Source organism: Lolium rigidum, chromosome 1 (genome assembly GCF_022539505.1).
Source record: "Lolium rigidum isolate FL_2022 chromosome 1, APGP_CSIRO_Lrig_0.1, whole genome shotgun sequence".
Classification (NCBI taxonomy): domain Eukaryota; kingdom Viridiplantae; phylum Streptophyta; class Magnoliopsida; order Poales; family Poaceae; genus Lolium; species Lolium rigidum.
This window is the reverse complement of record NC_061508.1, coordinates 150,944,104-150,958,457: the sequence shown is the minus strand read 5'-3', so window position 1 is coordinate 150,958,457 and position 14,354 is coordinate 150,944,104. Positions and strand designations below refer to the sequence as shown.

Here is a 14,354-nt window from a genome sequence, read left to right as displayed (position 1 = left end):
CCAACATAAAATGTCTTGATGTACATGTAAAAATTTAGTTTAGAATTTTTTGACACTTTGAAATGTGGATTCACATAATAGGAGCATATGCTCCTATGAGCCAAAGTGCATTTCTCCTGGGGGATTGTCCTACATAATTCTAGGACCAAACAAGGCCTGTTAAGGCATTCAGCAAGAAACCATATCTGCCTCTCGAGTACCAGCATGTATCAAAGTGAAATATATATCAGCAGTAATACTGGGCACCAAAGTGGTAGACAGATGAGACTAGGGGAACATAGACAGACAAGACTACAAATAGCAGGGCCGGAGAAATTTTGGCAGCAAAATGAACCTTCAAAGAATTTTTTGATTTCGATTCATATTATTCAAAACATTAAAGCAAGTTTTACTATACAGGGGTTAAGGTATGTGTACGACACATGATTTACATTCGGAACACGCCGTATTTCGTGTCTTCTAGAACTGGCTTGGCCGAAGCAGAAAGGCAGAGGCTTAAAACCCGTCTGGTATCCGCAGGGTCTATGATCCCGTCATCCCAAAGCCTAGCGGTGGAGTAATAGGGGCTTCCTTCTTTGTCGTAAGCCTCGACAACTTTGGCTTTGAAGGCTTCTTCCTCGTCCTTGGTCCACTGCATAAGAACAAAAAGTCTCAGTCTTCAACCAGCATCTAATCTTTCTGCAACTCTTTCTCATACTTTGAATAGGAAGGAACTTGTTGACCAATTTGTAGCTAATATCCTCCTATGAGGAAACTTCTCATTTTTTAAAGCTATGGTTTGTTTGTCTAAGATAGCCATTTTATAACCAAAAATATGTAAATAAAAAGTAGATATGCTCATCTAATTATTTTTTAACACCACATTTGTCTTGTGCTTTAAAATCAAATAAATAATGCACTATACCTCTACTCCTTGCCTTTTCTTGTTCTTCTCGATTTGAGCAAGAACACCAGCTGCCTGAAAAGGTTTGAGAGAAAGAAATAACAATAAGACCTGTGGTAGCTTGGCTCTTGTTTGATCATTCAAGGGCAGGTAGTATATATATTATCAGGTACAATATCTATAAACAGATCACCATGACTCCGTGGACAAGATCAAGACGATAGATATCTGCGGCGAACGCATTAGCACTTAGGGATCTTCTGCTAGATGTTAGGGCTATGTTTACATTTTAAAAGTGCTTCTTTCACCTTCATGGCTACTTGTCTACTAATTTTTATACAGCCTGTTTCCCTCCTGATTTTGTGCAGTTTAGTTGAGTGCAGCGTATTCCTAACATACGATGCAGAAAACAAATCCACTCTACAGTTATAAATATTGTTCTTTCGTGTAAGCATCCTCCCTAAAATTTACGGGCCAAGATACCATGCCACAAAGTAAGATTAATGCTTTAGTTACAGAAAATCGTACAGCCTATATATTTTTATTTTCTATTGTTATTCACTTACAAATCCTACATGAACTGAAGAATGAGGAGGCCAATGTCAGGTAAATACATGAAAGTTTATTACGCCGTTCTGCTTTAGTTTGCCCTGGTTGCACCCGAAGAAAAGGTTTCTAAGAAACAACTATTGCAGATACTTTTACTGCCGACGCCTCCCCTACAGTTTTCAGTTTATAAACTTCTGTGCAGACACTGTTTTTCAGTTACTTCCGGCGCCTCCCCTACAGTTTTCAGTTTTGTGTTGACACCGTTTTTCAGTGAAGTCTAAAAAGTATTGACAGCATGCTGGCTAGTTTTCTTTCGATTTGAGCAACATCTGAGTTGCTTTCAAACACCTTGTATTATTAGTGCTGCCAAATACCCATGTCCTAACGCTTCAAAAGATGGTAACTTGTATCAAGAATTACATTCATGATATCCTTTACCAGGTAACGATAATAGTAATGTAGTAAAACTGTAAACGGTTTATAAAGTCAATAACAGGTCCAAATGTCTTACCTGGATGCCACCCATAACAGATATCCTAGCAGTTGGCCACATGAACAAAAAATTCGGGCTATATGCACGTCCACACATTCCATAATTTCCAGCACCAAAACTCCCACCGACAATTACGGTAATTTTAGGAACCTGTGCAGATAAAGTAGATATATGTTACTGGAAAGTTATACCGGTGTAAGGTCTGGTGTTTTATACAGGTCATCAAAAGAGGGTATCAGCAGCTCAATATTGCAAAAGCATGACCGCCCTTCAATGGGTGGGACACAACACATGTGGATGGTTAATATGAGACCTTACTGGTTATTTGCTCAGGTTGTCAAAATGCTACTCACTGTCCATGTCACACATATCACATGGTTAAAAAACAAACGTGAACCTCTAGAAATGGCGGGAAACTAACAAAGATTTTACTGGGGGCCACGTCTCATCAAACATTACATGTAGCTAAAAATGACATGACTAGATATATGTTGCACAGCCTCAACAAAATTTAAAGGTAAAACTAAACAATCATACTAATAGCTGAAAGAAATAGACCGTTTAATCAACAATACATCCATTGTATGTCCTGTCTGACGCTGCCAAATTGTGGGGATAAAGCATCACTCGCTCACTACTTTCGTAAAAAAAAGCAAGAATGGGAAACTATAGGAAGGTTTTGACCTTGGCACAGGAAACTGCCATGACCATTTTTGCTCCAGCTTTCGCAATTCCACTTGACTCAGATTTCGAACCAACCTATGAAACATTGGCATTGAAAAGTGTTAGAAGCCTCGTAATTCAAAATCAAACTAATTTTTATGTTTAGGCATCCCTGACTATGTGCACAAGATCTTAACATCCTCCTATTTAGTATGTTTGCAGTTCGTATTGTTCGATTGTAAAAGGCTTTCTCATCCCCAGGAACCAGATTGTGAGGTTAGGGACTCTCACTTTTATATAGGTCTCTTTCCTTTCTACAGCCAATGCCGGACTATTCCAACAATCTCCTATCACTCATTTGTCTCTTTAAAGGGTGATTCAACACTCTTTCATTGTGTATTGATGGTCTCTCGGGCTCACACGCCAGTTCACAATAAATAGATGACCCCTCAGGGACGTCCATTAGGCCATCAAACACTAGTGTCCATGATGTTGGAACCAGGCTTTGATACCAATTGTTGGATCATAAAGGGTCCTTTCATCGTCAACAGAAAATTTTTGAGGTGAGGGACGTCCTCAGTTTCGAACTAGGTAACTTGCCCTTCGACAACAGATGTGAAACTATTCATCAGGAACAGAAATGAAGGAACGAACTGAAGAGTAAATAAGATGGCATACCATAAATCCAGTAATATTTTGTAGGAATATCAAAGGAATATTGCGTTGAGCACACAACTCAATGAAGTGGGCACCCTTTAGTGCTGACTCGGTAAATAAAATGCCATTGTTTCCGATAATGCCAACTGGCTGCCCACATATCCTTGCAAAACCAGTCACTAGTGTCTGCATAAAGTAAAGTAAAACAAATTTAAGTTGGACAGTGCACAAGGTACCGAATACAAAAGGATGTTTGAGTATAAGAGAAATCCTTACTGTTCCGTACAATTTTTTGAATTCATCAAACTCACTTCCGTCAACTGTACGAGCTATTACTGAGCGAATATCAAAAGATTGCTTCATATCAGATGGTGCAATCGAGCGAAGTTCCTGTACATCATACAATGGTTCTTGGTAATCACAAACAGAATTTTGTACATTTGTTACTTTAGCGGCCAGGTGAAGGTTCTTCACAATGTTTCTCCCCAGTGCAAGTCCATGAAGTTCATCTATTCAAGTTACAGTGCAAAAAATTACTAAGACATCACAGCTTATATGTCCAGAAACAAAATGATACATAGGGAGGTCATCTATGGTTTAAGATAAGCAAAGGTTAATGAGTGAAAACGACATGCAAAGTATCAGGTTCTCGAAATAATATGCAACCAAACAAATTAGGAACTGTACAATGTTCAGAGACACCGTGTAATAATGTACTTGTTAATAGAAATGAAAAAAAAAACAGAAAGAAGCAGAACTCTTACACTAAACCTGACAAAAATGCATCTTTTGAGAATGCATTCAGACCATCCTTGCTCCATGACTCATATCTAAAAGAGCAGTTACGGAGTCATATTATATGGTACTATATATTAAAATGTACCTTGTGCGAAGTGATCAGAGACTCCTGATACTTTACAATGCACTGATGCTCCACCAAGGTCCTCAGCAGATATCTCCTCCCCTGTAGCAGCCTACAGAATTGGCCCTTCAGAGTTGGACACGTAATTTAGATACATGCCAAAATTATATGCAGAAAATACTAACCTTTACAAGGGGTGGACCGGCTAGAAATATCGTTCCATTTCCCTTAACAATTATACTTTCATCGGCCATTGCAGGAATATACGCACCACCAGCAGTACAAGAACCTAGCACTACTGCAATCTGAGGAATACCATCTGCAGACATCTTAGCTTGATTGAAGAATATTCGACCAAAATTATCACGGTCAGGGAAAACATCCGCTTGCTTGGGAAGATTAACACCTCCACTGTCAACAAGATAAATGCAAGGCAATTTACATTCAGAAGCTATTTCCTGTGCCCGCAGATGCTTTTTGACAGTAATAGGATAGTATGTACCCCCTTTGTAGTTGGGTCATTGGCCACAAACATACATAATCTTCCATGGACAGGACCTATGCCAGTAATTATACCCGCTGATGGTAATGCTTCCTCATAAACATCAGATCCTGCAAGCTTTATTGTAAAAAGTATCATCAACAGCTGATAGACCAGAACAAGATGGACAACTATGATAGCATTTGTTTTATTCTGAGGCATCCTATCAGATATTGGCATGTCTGAAAAGTAAGGAGCAGTTGGCCGATGTGTGTTGGAAGACAACAGCATTCCGATCAAATATGTTTTTGGGTAATGGGAAATAGATTAATATCAAGCTGATAGCAAGTAAACCTGGTCAGATGAGTTAGGTATTAACTCATATGCATTTTGGAGAGCCGCGGGGTGGAAAGCTCACTCTCATTTCTCAAATGGAAACTGTAGGTGGTAAAGTTTCATGGCCATATTTGTTTTAGCACAAAGCTCATAAGCCATGCGCAAGGAGGCCCTATTCCAATTCCAGGGGCGGATGTATTTCACTATCCATACTTCAGCAAAAGTTTATATAGGGCAGTATTTGATTAGGAAATGATAGCCTGATGCAATTCGGCAACACTGAGTTCCACGCTCTCCCTGGTGCTAATTATCAAACTAATAGCGACAATGCTAACTAGGATAAGTATACCAACATACATTTTACTTCCGGCCGTCGCTTGATCAAGTGATCAACTGATCAAAGCAAGGATTAAGGGGACTCACTAATGACCGACCTGAGATAGCTCTAGGAAGGAGGCCCCGGGGTCGAGCAGGCGGTCGATGCGCTCCCTGGGGAGTAGCTTCCCTCGCCCCGCGTTCCGCTTCACCGCCCCCGCGCCTCCGCCGCCCAACACCTGCAGGAGGAACACTCCATGTCTTGAGCAGGGGAAGGTGTAAGGGAAGCGAGAGGCTGTGGGCACGCACGCACCTGTAAGACGCGGGAGCGCAGGTCCGAGAGGAGGCCGCCGACGGCGTCGGCGTTGCGAGCGTAGGCGTCGGAGCTCCGATCGAGGCCGTCGGGGAGGACAGAGGAACCTCCTCCGTGGAAACGGACCGCCGCCGAGGAGTGGTAGATAGCAGCAGTAACCGCGGTAAGAGGTGTCCTGCTTGGATGGAGCCGCCGCGCGGCCAATCTGCCGAGCATCTCCGGCGGATGATGATGGGGAGTGGAGTGAGCAGTTTGTCTGAGAGGATGTGCCTCCCTGTCTGTATACTCACGGAGGAACACTCCTGCACGCAAGTTCGAGCGGATACTGATCTCGAAAGTGTTTACACGGGAGTGTCCATCCGATGGCATGCTGTGTTGGCACACAAACTTGGATAAGAACATGTACACCTGTAGCCTGTAGAGAAATTCTTCATGACATCTACAGTGTGGAAAATAACACTCCATGTGTCTGGAAACTTAATTTGGCTCCCGCGTGTATATATTTTCTCTACTAAAAAGATATTTTGAAGTGTCGAATTTTTTGATAAAATATTCTATATATAAATGTCTATAGTATATGTGCGTTCGTCAAATTTCGCGAAAAAGATAATTTTTGTGGTCTATGTAAAAAGGGAAAAAATATCTTGTAAAAAGTCTTATTTTTAGTACCGAATTTTCTTTTTACACACGTCACATGATAAAATGATTTTTTCATGAAACTGCTTTCTAAGCACGTGGCACGGGAAGATGTACGTGCGAATTTTTGATTCAAATTTCTTGAGATTTCAAATGTGTCTAAGATGCACTCAAAATAAAGGAAGCATGTGCTTTCATGTGCCAAAACATTATGGGTACCTCTATCCATAAGTCTACATACATCTAAATTTTAACAAATCTAAAATAACTATTTATAAACGTAGGTGGTACTATAAAACAATCTACACGATGACTGTGACTCGTGAGTATATGTTGCAGCAACATCCATATATCAGCAAAATCATTGTTCGCAAGGGCATGCATAACGATAGATAGATATAGGGATCGCAAAGGGTATGCTCTCTTCTGGAGAGTGCCTTCTCATCCCATCACCATCTAGTAATCGGGAAGACTTTTTTCCTATCCCCATCCCATCGGGTTTGGGGCGGGGATCGGATTCCCTATTAAGAAGGTAAATTTAAAAGATCTTTTCATAATTTTTTGATCTGACATATTTTACATATAAACATAAGAAACTTTGTATTAACATTTAGTTTTAGTTAAAACCGAACGTATATAAATACTTTGGTTTCCTTGAACCTGAAAACAAACTATCACCCATTGCTTGTTTAAATTGTTTAGTGCATAGATACTAAAATTGTGACCCTCAAGTTTGAAGGAATAAAATGCTTTACTTCTTGCTCCTATGGTTCTATACCCCCATAATTCCACATTTAGAGATGCTACATCAATCCCCCTACACTTGGGGCTATCAAATTCTTTTCTTTCACCGGTGCCAAGGAGCATATCGCTCAAGCTTTTATTCTTCTTTGGACTAACTTATTTCAGCTTGTTTCGTACCTTGCAATCATCTAATTTGGAGAGGTACACTATAAGTTCAAATTTTTTGTAGGTCTTCTTATACCTTTAAGGTTTGCATTTACTTTAGTTCATTTTTAGGTTTGCATCTTACACAAAACCCATAAAATTGGAAAACACGAATACCATAAAAATGAGTTATGTTGTTGTTAGGATTATCAATGAGTCATTGATTATGTATATCAAAAGCTTGAATATTCATTTTGTACTAATGCTTTGGATGAAACAAATCATGTTGAAAGTGCCATGGAGAGCACTAATGTTTTTCAGGAAGAAGATTATAAAGACATAAGCTTGGGGATGCTCACGCACCCACAAGAAGAGGAGGGGATGTCAAAAGAAAATAAAGAAGATATGGACCCATCTAACCTTGAGAATGTCGTGGATCCTCCACCTTCAACATCAAAGTATGATTGTAACTCTAAAACTGAATACTCTATTATTATGCATGAGCCTATTGATGGAACCTATTGCTATAGTGATGAATCTGATGATGATATGCCTATGAGTGATTTGGTTGTTCCAAATAATGATTTTAAAGATGGTGAGGAGTATGGTTTATACATGTTCTATGCTAAATCTTTATATGATATTCTCTGTGCAAACATTAATACTTGTGGCATGGGCTGGTAAAATGAAGCTTACACATAATGATGTTCTCTATGATGATAAACCCATACTTGATGAATATATTGTTATGCATACTTTTTGTGTTACTTCATATGATAAATGGGTATAAAATTGTTTAGGGTCTAATGAAGATAATCCTAATACTAGTGTAACTCCGATTAAAAGTTATTCGTTATATGATAGTAGTAATCTATGTGATATGTCTATCGAAGATTTTTTTTGCTCCAATGATGGCTTTGATGACAATGAAGAGTATGCTTTGAATATTGTATATGGTAATGGTCTTGATGATGGTCCTATGTTTGTTGATGATCATGTATGTTTAATGATTTTTACTAATTCACGTGAGGATGGAATTTCCTCTAACGCTTACATCTAGTATGCAAGAGGAGGTGATAAGTTACCTAGTTTATGTTTCCAATAATTTTAAGTTGCAAGTACGACCTGGTAAATATGCATTGGTCTACTCATATTTACTACGATTCATTCATATATAAGATTTCAATGCATAAAATTAGATTTCGGTTGTTACTGGTTAATGCCTTGTGTTGCTCTTTACCATGTTTCACTTTAATTATTATTCTTACTGATTTGAGCACACCATGGGACACCGGTACTTAGTGATGGAGCACTTTCAAGGAAGAGGGAGGGAGAAATTAAAATCAATCTTTGCTCCATATACACAAGACCCTCATGGATAACTATATGGTTATAAAAAAACACTTTGCGGGAGGCAACCCAGTTATTTTCTTAGAGTTTTATGTAGCTTTCGTGGTTTGTTTTTGTTCAAATTTTAGGTTGTAGAAATAATGTGCTAATTTCAACCCATTTCGGTATTAAGAGATGTTTACAAGTGTTTGAGTTGAAGTCTTCTTCATGTTGTTGTCTACAAGAAAAATTCCTCAGAAATTTACATAACATGAAATAGTTGTAAAATTTATTATAAATGCATCTTTTTGTCCTCATCATGCAAATAGTTGTTCAGATTTTTGTAAGTGGTATTTCAAAAATCGTGTTGCTGCAGCTATTGTTTTTGAAAAATTCTGCCGTTAGTTATTTAAGTGGCTCTTTTGAGTTCCCAGTTGATTGTTTATGGTTCTTATGGTGTTATTTGGACGTTAGTCACTTAAAAAACTTATCCCAAATAAGAGGCGCTCCTCTTGCGTCACGCTCGTGGGGCGACCGAGGGGACCCTACTCCCACTGCCGCCAGCGCTTCTCCTCTCCTCCCCCTCCGCTCCCGCTGCCGCCTGGGCTCGGCTGGGAAAAGCCTAGCCGACGGCAGCGGCGGGGAACCCTCTTTGCCCCCTCGCCCGAAGGAGACGGCCCAGGACGTCGCCCTAGTGCATGGGCGTGGTGCAGCCGCCTGCGTCACAGTGTGGCTGCTATGTGGCGGCGCAGCGGAAGGCAATGTGATCCTCTCTAGGCAGATTGGCGAAGGATGCATGGAGACGTCCTCTTGTCCTGTGGCTTGTCCCTTGAGTTGTAGTTCATGGGTTTGCAAGGTGGGCAATTGGTGAGAGCTGCACTCCGACCACGTCGATGCCAATGATGGCGGCTGATACGTCCAAAATGTATCTACTTTCCCGAACACTTTTGCTATTGTTTTGCCTCTAATTTTTGTATTTTGGATACAACTAACACGGACTAACGCTGTTTTCAGCAGAATTGCCCTGGTGTCTCGTTTTTGTGCAGAAACTCAACTTTCAGGAAAATCCCCGGAATTAATGTCAAAGGGCTTATTTTTCCAGAAGATTCACGGAACCAGAAGGGCAGGCCAGGGGGGCCCACGGCCCCCACACCATGGGCCGGCGCGGCCTAGGAGGGGGCGCGCCGCCCTATCGTGAGGCCCCCTCGGCCGGCCTCCGACGCCCCCCTCTGGACTACTTAACGTCTTCGACCTAAAAACGCACGGGGGTTAGACGAAATCGCCGGAAGACATCCGAACACCGCCGCCATCGCGAAACTCCGTCTCGGGACCGAAACTCCGTTACGGCACTCCGCCGGGACGGGGAATTGGAGGAGATCATCGCCATCATCACCACCGACGCCTCTCCATCGACCAGCCATGTTTCCCCCATCCATGTGTGAGTAATTCCCCAGCTGTAGAGCTGAAGGGGATGGTAGGGATTGGATGAGATTGGTCATGTAATATCATAAGATTGTTAGGGCATAGTGCCTAGTGTCACGTAATTGGTACTTTTATGATATTATTGCAACTTGTTATGCTTAATGCTTGTCACTAGGGCCGAGTGCCATGATCTCAGATCTGAACATGTTATCAATTCATGATGATATTCATTGCTTTATGATCTTACACTGCAAGTTGTATACACGTATTGTTGTCCGGAACCCGAGGCCCCAAAGTGACAGAAATTGGGACAACCGGAGGGGAAGGCGGTGATATGAGGATCACATGTGTTCACGGAGTGTTAATGCTTTGCTCCGGTGCTCTATTAAAGGAGTACCTTAATTACCAAGTAGATTCCCTAGAGGCCCGGCTGCCACCGGCTGGTAGGACAAAAGATGTTGTGCAAGTTTCTCATTGCGAGCACGTACGACTAAATATGGAACACATGCCTATTGATTGATTAGTACTTGGATACCGTTTTATTATTATCTGCAAATGCCCTACCTTGATTGTTACATGAGTTTCTCTCATCCATGCAACGCCCGTTCATCCATCCCTGTGCCTACAGTATTTTAATCCTACTGTTTACTACAATCACTACTGCTGTCTTTATTTCACTGTTGCTTATATTTCACTACTGCTACTACTATAAAACTATTACTACTGATAAACTCTTGCGAGCAAGTCTGTTTCCAGGTGCAGCTGAATTGACAACTCCGCTGTTAGGGCTTACAAATATTCTTTGGCTCCCCTTATGTCGAATCAATAAATTGGTTTTACTTCCCTCGAAGACTGTTGCGATCCCCTATACTTATGGGTCATCAAGACTATTTTCTGGCGCCGTTGTCGGGAGCATAGCTTTATTTGCAAGTTCACTTGGATTGATATTGTTCGCTGCAAATTCTCCATCATGGGTAAACCTCGCGATACTAAAGTCGCCATATTACCATCCACTACAAGAAAAGGTACAACTGCGAGTACCTCTGTTGCTCTTGATTCACCATACTGTGATAAGTAAACTTGTTTCACCACCACAAGCTTCAAATGCTTTGGTACTTCGCTGAATCTGAAAATTCCTCTTATAATTTTGATGATGCTTCTGCTGTGCTTGATAATGATGGTTCATTAGGATCTTTTCTAGATGCTACAATTGCTAGGTCTAGACAAATTGAAAATGCTTGAAACTCCTAATGAAAATGTTTGCTACACCTGTTAATTCACACGAGTCCATTGAATACTCTAGTGATGATCTTGACGAAGATTATGTAGAACTTGATGACGATTTCATTGATAAATGCAATGCTACTACTGGTACAAGTAATATTAAAAGGCTTCTTGCACAACATACTCTTAGATATAAACTATCTCCTGATCCTAAATTTGCCACATCTCCTATAAATATTAAGGATAAGGATTAAGATTTTTCTCTTGATTTATCTCATATATCTATTGTTGAGAAAACACCTTTTTGTGGTACTGAAAAAGAAAGTCTTTGTAGAACACATGATTGAGATGTCTACTACGAGTAGCTTGTTTTCTGATGATGTTAAGAAGCGTACTTATTTCGTTGCTAAAATTTTTCCTTTCTCATTAAAGGATGATGCTAAAACTTGGTATAATAGTTTGCCACCTGATTCTATTAATAGTCCAAGTGATTTGCTTGATGTTTTCTTTCGGAAATACTTTCCTGCTAGTGCTCAACATATTGCTTTGCAGAGAATTTATAATTTTGACCAGGAAGATGGAGAGAAATTGCCTAAGGCTTGGGCGAGATTTTGCTCTCTTATCAGAGCTCGTCGTGGACATGATCTGGAAAAGCATGATTTACTTGATATATTTTATAGTGGACTAACCATTGAGTCTAGGGCATACCTGGATAGTTGTGCTGGTTGTGTTTTCAGGAAAAGAACTCCAGACGACGATGAAGAATTATTGGCTAGAATAGGCCGGAATCATGATGATTGGGCTACACCTGAACCAACCCCGTCACCAATATTGAAGAAGAGGGGTATGATTAAATTAAATGATGAAGATATGAGGGAAGCCGAGAAATCTCTTAAAGAGAAGGGTATTAAATCCGCATATGTGAAGAATTTACCTCCCATAGAAGATTTATGCAAGATAACTCCCCCTTCATCCATGATTGAGGTACACTCTCTTCAACGCTTTACTAGGGAAGATATCCCGTATTCAAAACCTCCTGCACAATGCTTAGATGAGTTTGATAATTATATTGTTAAGCAAAATAATTTTAATATGCGAGTAGAGAATCATTTAATGGAAAATTCTAGAGCTATTAGTGAGTTGCATGGTATTGTGGAGAGAACCTCCAATGATGTTAAGATGCTTGTTAAACATTTTCATATGGTTCAAACTCAAATTGATCAACTCACTAAAGTGCAAAATGACTTGTTAAAAAATAATTCTAAAGAAAAACATGCTTATGAAGTAAGAACTAGAGGTGGTGCTTCTACTCAGGATCCTCTATATCCCGAGGGGCATCCCAAAAGAGTTGAACAAGATTCTCAACGAACTGAAACTAGTGCTCCTTCTAAGAAAAAGAAAAAGAAACATAAAGCTGTTGTAGAATCTTCTGAGCTCGTTAATGATCCTAATAGTATTTCTATTTCGATGCTTTGAAACTGAAAGTGGTAATGAACGTGATAAAGATAATGATAAGACTGATGCTTCTGATAAAGAAGAGGTTGAAGAAGAACCTGAAAAGCATGCTAAAAATAAAAAGTATACTAAGGAAGATTTTATTGCTAAGAAACATGGTAATGAAAGGGAACCTTGGGTTCAAAAGCAAATGCCTTTTCCTGCTAAGAAACTAAAATCAAAGGAAGAAGAACACTATAATAAATTTTGTGATAGGATGAAACCTTTGTTCCTGCAAATCCCTTTGACTGATGCTATTAAATTGCCTCCTTATTCAAAGTATATGAAAGATATTGTCTCTAACAAAAGGAAAATTCCTAATGAGGAGATTTCCACTATGCTTGCTAATTACTCTTTCAATGGCAAGGTTCCAAAGAAGTTGGGAGACCCAGGTATACCGACTATTCCTTGTTCCATCAAGAATAATTATGTTAGAACTGCTCTATGTGATTTGGGAGCAGGAGTTAGTGTTATGCCTTTTTCGCTTCATAAGAGACTTTATTTAGATAAGTTGATACCGACTGATATATCTTTGCAAATGGCTGATAAATCTACTGCTGTTCCTGTTGGTATATGTGAGGATGTTCTGTTCAAGTTACTAATAATTGCTTAATATTAACCGATTTTGTTGTGTTGGAAATGCTGCAGAATGATAATATGTCTATTATTCTTGGGAGACCTTTTCTTAACACTACGGGGGCTGTTATTGATTGCAATAAAGGAAAAGTTACTTTCAATGTTGATGACAAGGAGCATACTATTTATTTTCCCAAGAGGATTGATAAAGTATGTGGAGTTAATACAATTTCTAATTTGAGATCTATCAAAGTGGGAACTATTGATTGTCCTATATATGAGCCTAAGCAAGGATATCAAAGTATTATGATTGGATCCATATCAATTCAATACAAGGTAACATGATTGATTTGAGGTTTATTTCTTCTTATGTCATGTAAAATTTATTTGGTGGCAAGACTTGATCAACCTTGTTAACAAATACATTTTATATGCATAGAAGAGCTAAACAACATTTATTTCCTTCTCCACTTGCTTTACTTGCTGTAGCACCACTTGATTTGCAAAATGCTTTAGTTGTTTAGAGGTTTGAAAATCTTTCTCTGCCCAGTAATAATAATTTTGACACCCAGAAATGTGCATTTTTCAAAGTTCTCAAAAATTTACAAAAATTATACTGTTGGTCTTATTTTTCGAAGAGCTACCTGGGAGCACCAGGGGCTGACCAGTGGGGCACACTGGGGCTCAACCCCATGTGCCGGCGCGGCCAAGGAGGGGGGCGCGCCACCCTGTGGTGTGGGGCCCTCCTTGCCCCACTAACTCATCTCTTCCTCCCATCTCACTCTCTCTCCCGAAAAAACTCGTACTCACTTTCTCTCACTCGCGTTTCTGCTCAAGAGCTCAAGATTTCTCGATCTCTTTGCTCAGCCCAGATTTTTGTCTGAAATTTGGCACATTTGCTCTCCGGTATGTGACTCCTCCGATTATCCAAGTAGAATTTTGTTTGGTTGAGTATATCTTGAATATTTTGCTGCTGTAGGTAACATGTTTAGTGAGCTTGCATGTTTGTTCTAAGTGGTAAAAACTAGTTTTGATGCATGTTTAGTACTCTACCAAGTTCCTATAGTAGTTTCCCTCAATTTTATGTCACCAAATCAAATTTTATAATGTTTGTTGAAAAATTTCAGAAAATGGAGTGGACTAGGAACCAACTCAACCAACAAGAATTGGAGGTGCAACAGGTTATGAGAGTTCACCGCGAAGAAGGAGTATACCCCTCTTACTACCCATGCG

The 14,354-nt window shown here is 39.8% G+C and overlaps 1 pseudogene; it reads right to left on the bottom strand.

The window, feature by feature from the left end:
* Nucleotides 1-315: 315 nt before the first annotated feature.
* Nucleotides 316-5,940, bottom strand: LOC124683029 (annotated as a pseudogene).
* Nucleotides 5,941-14,354: the final 8,414 nt, after the last annotated feature.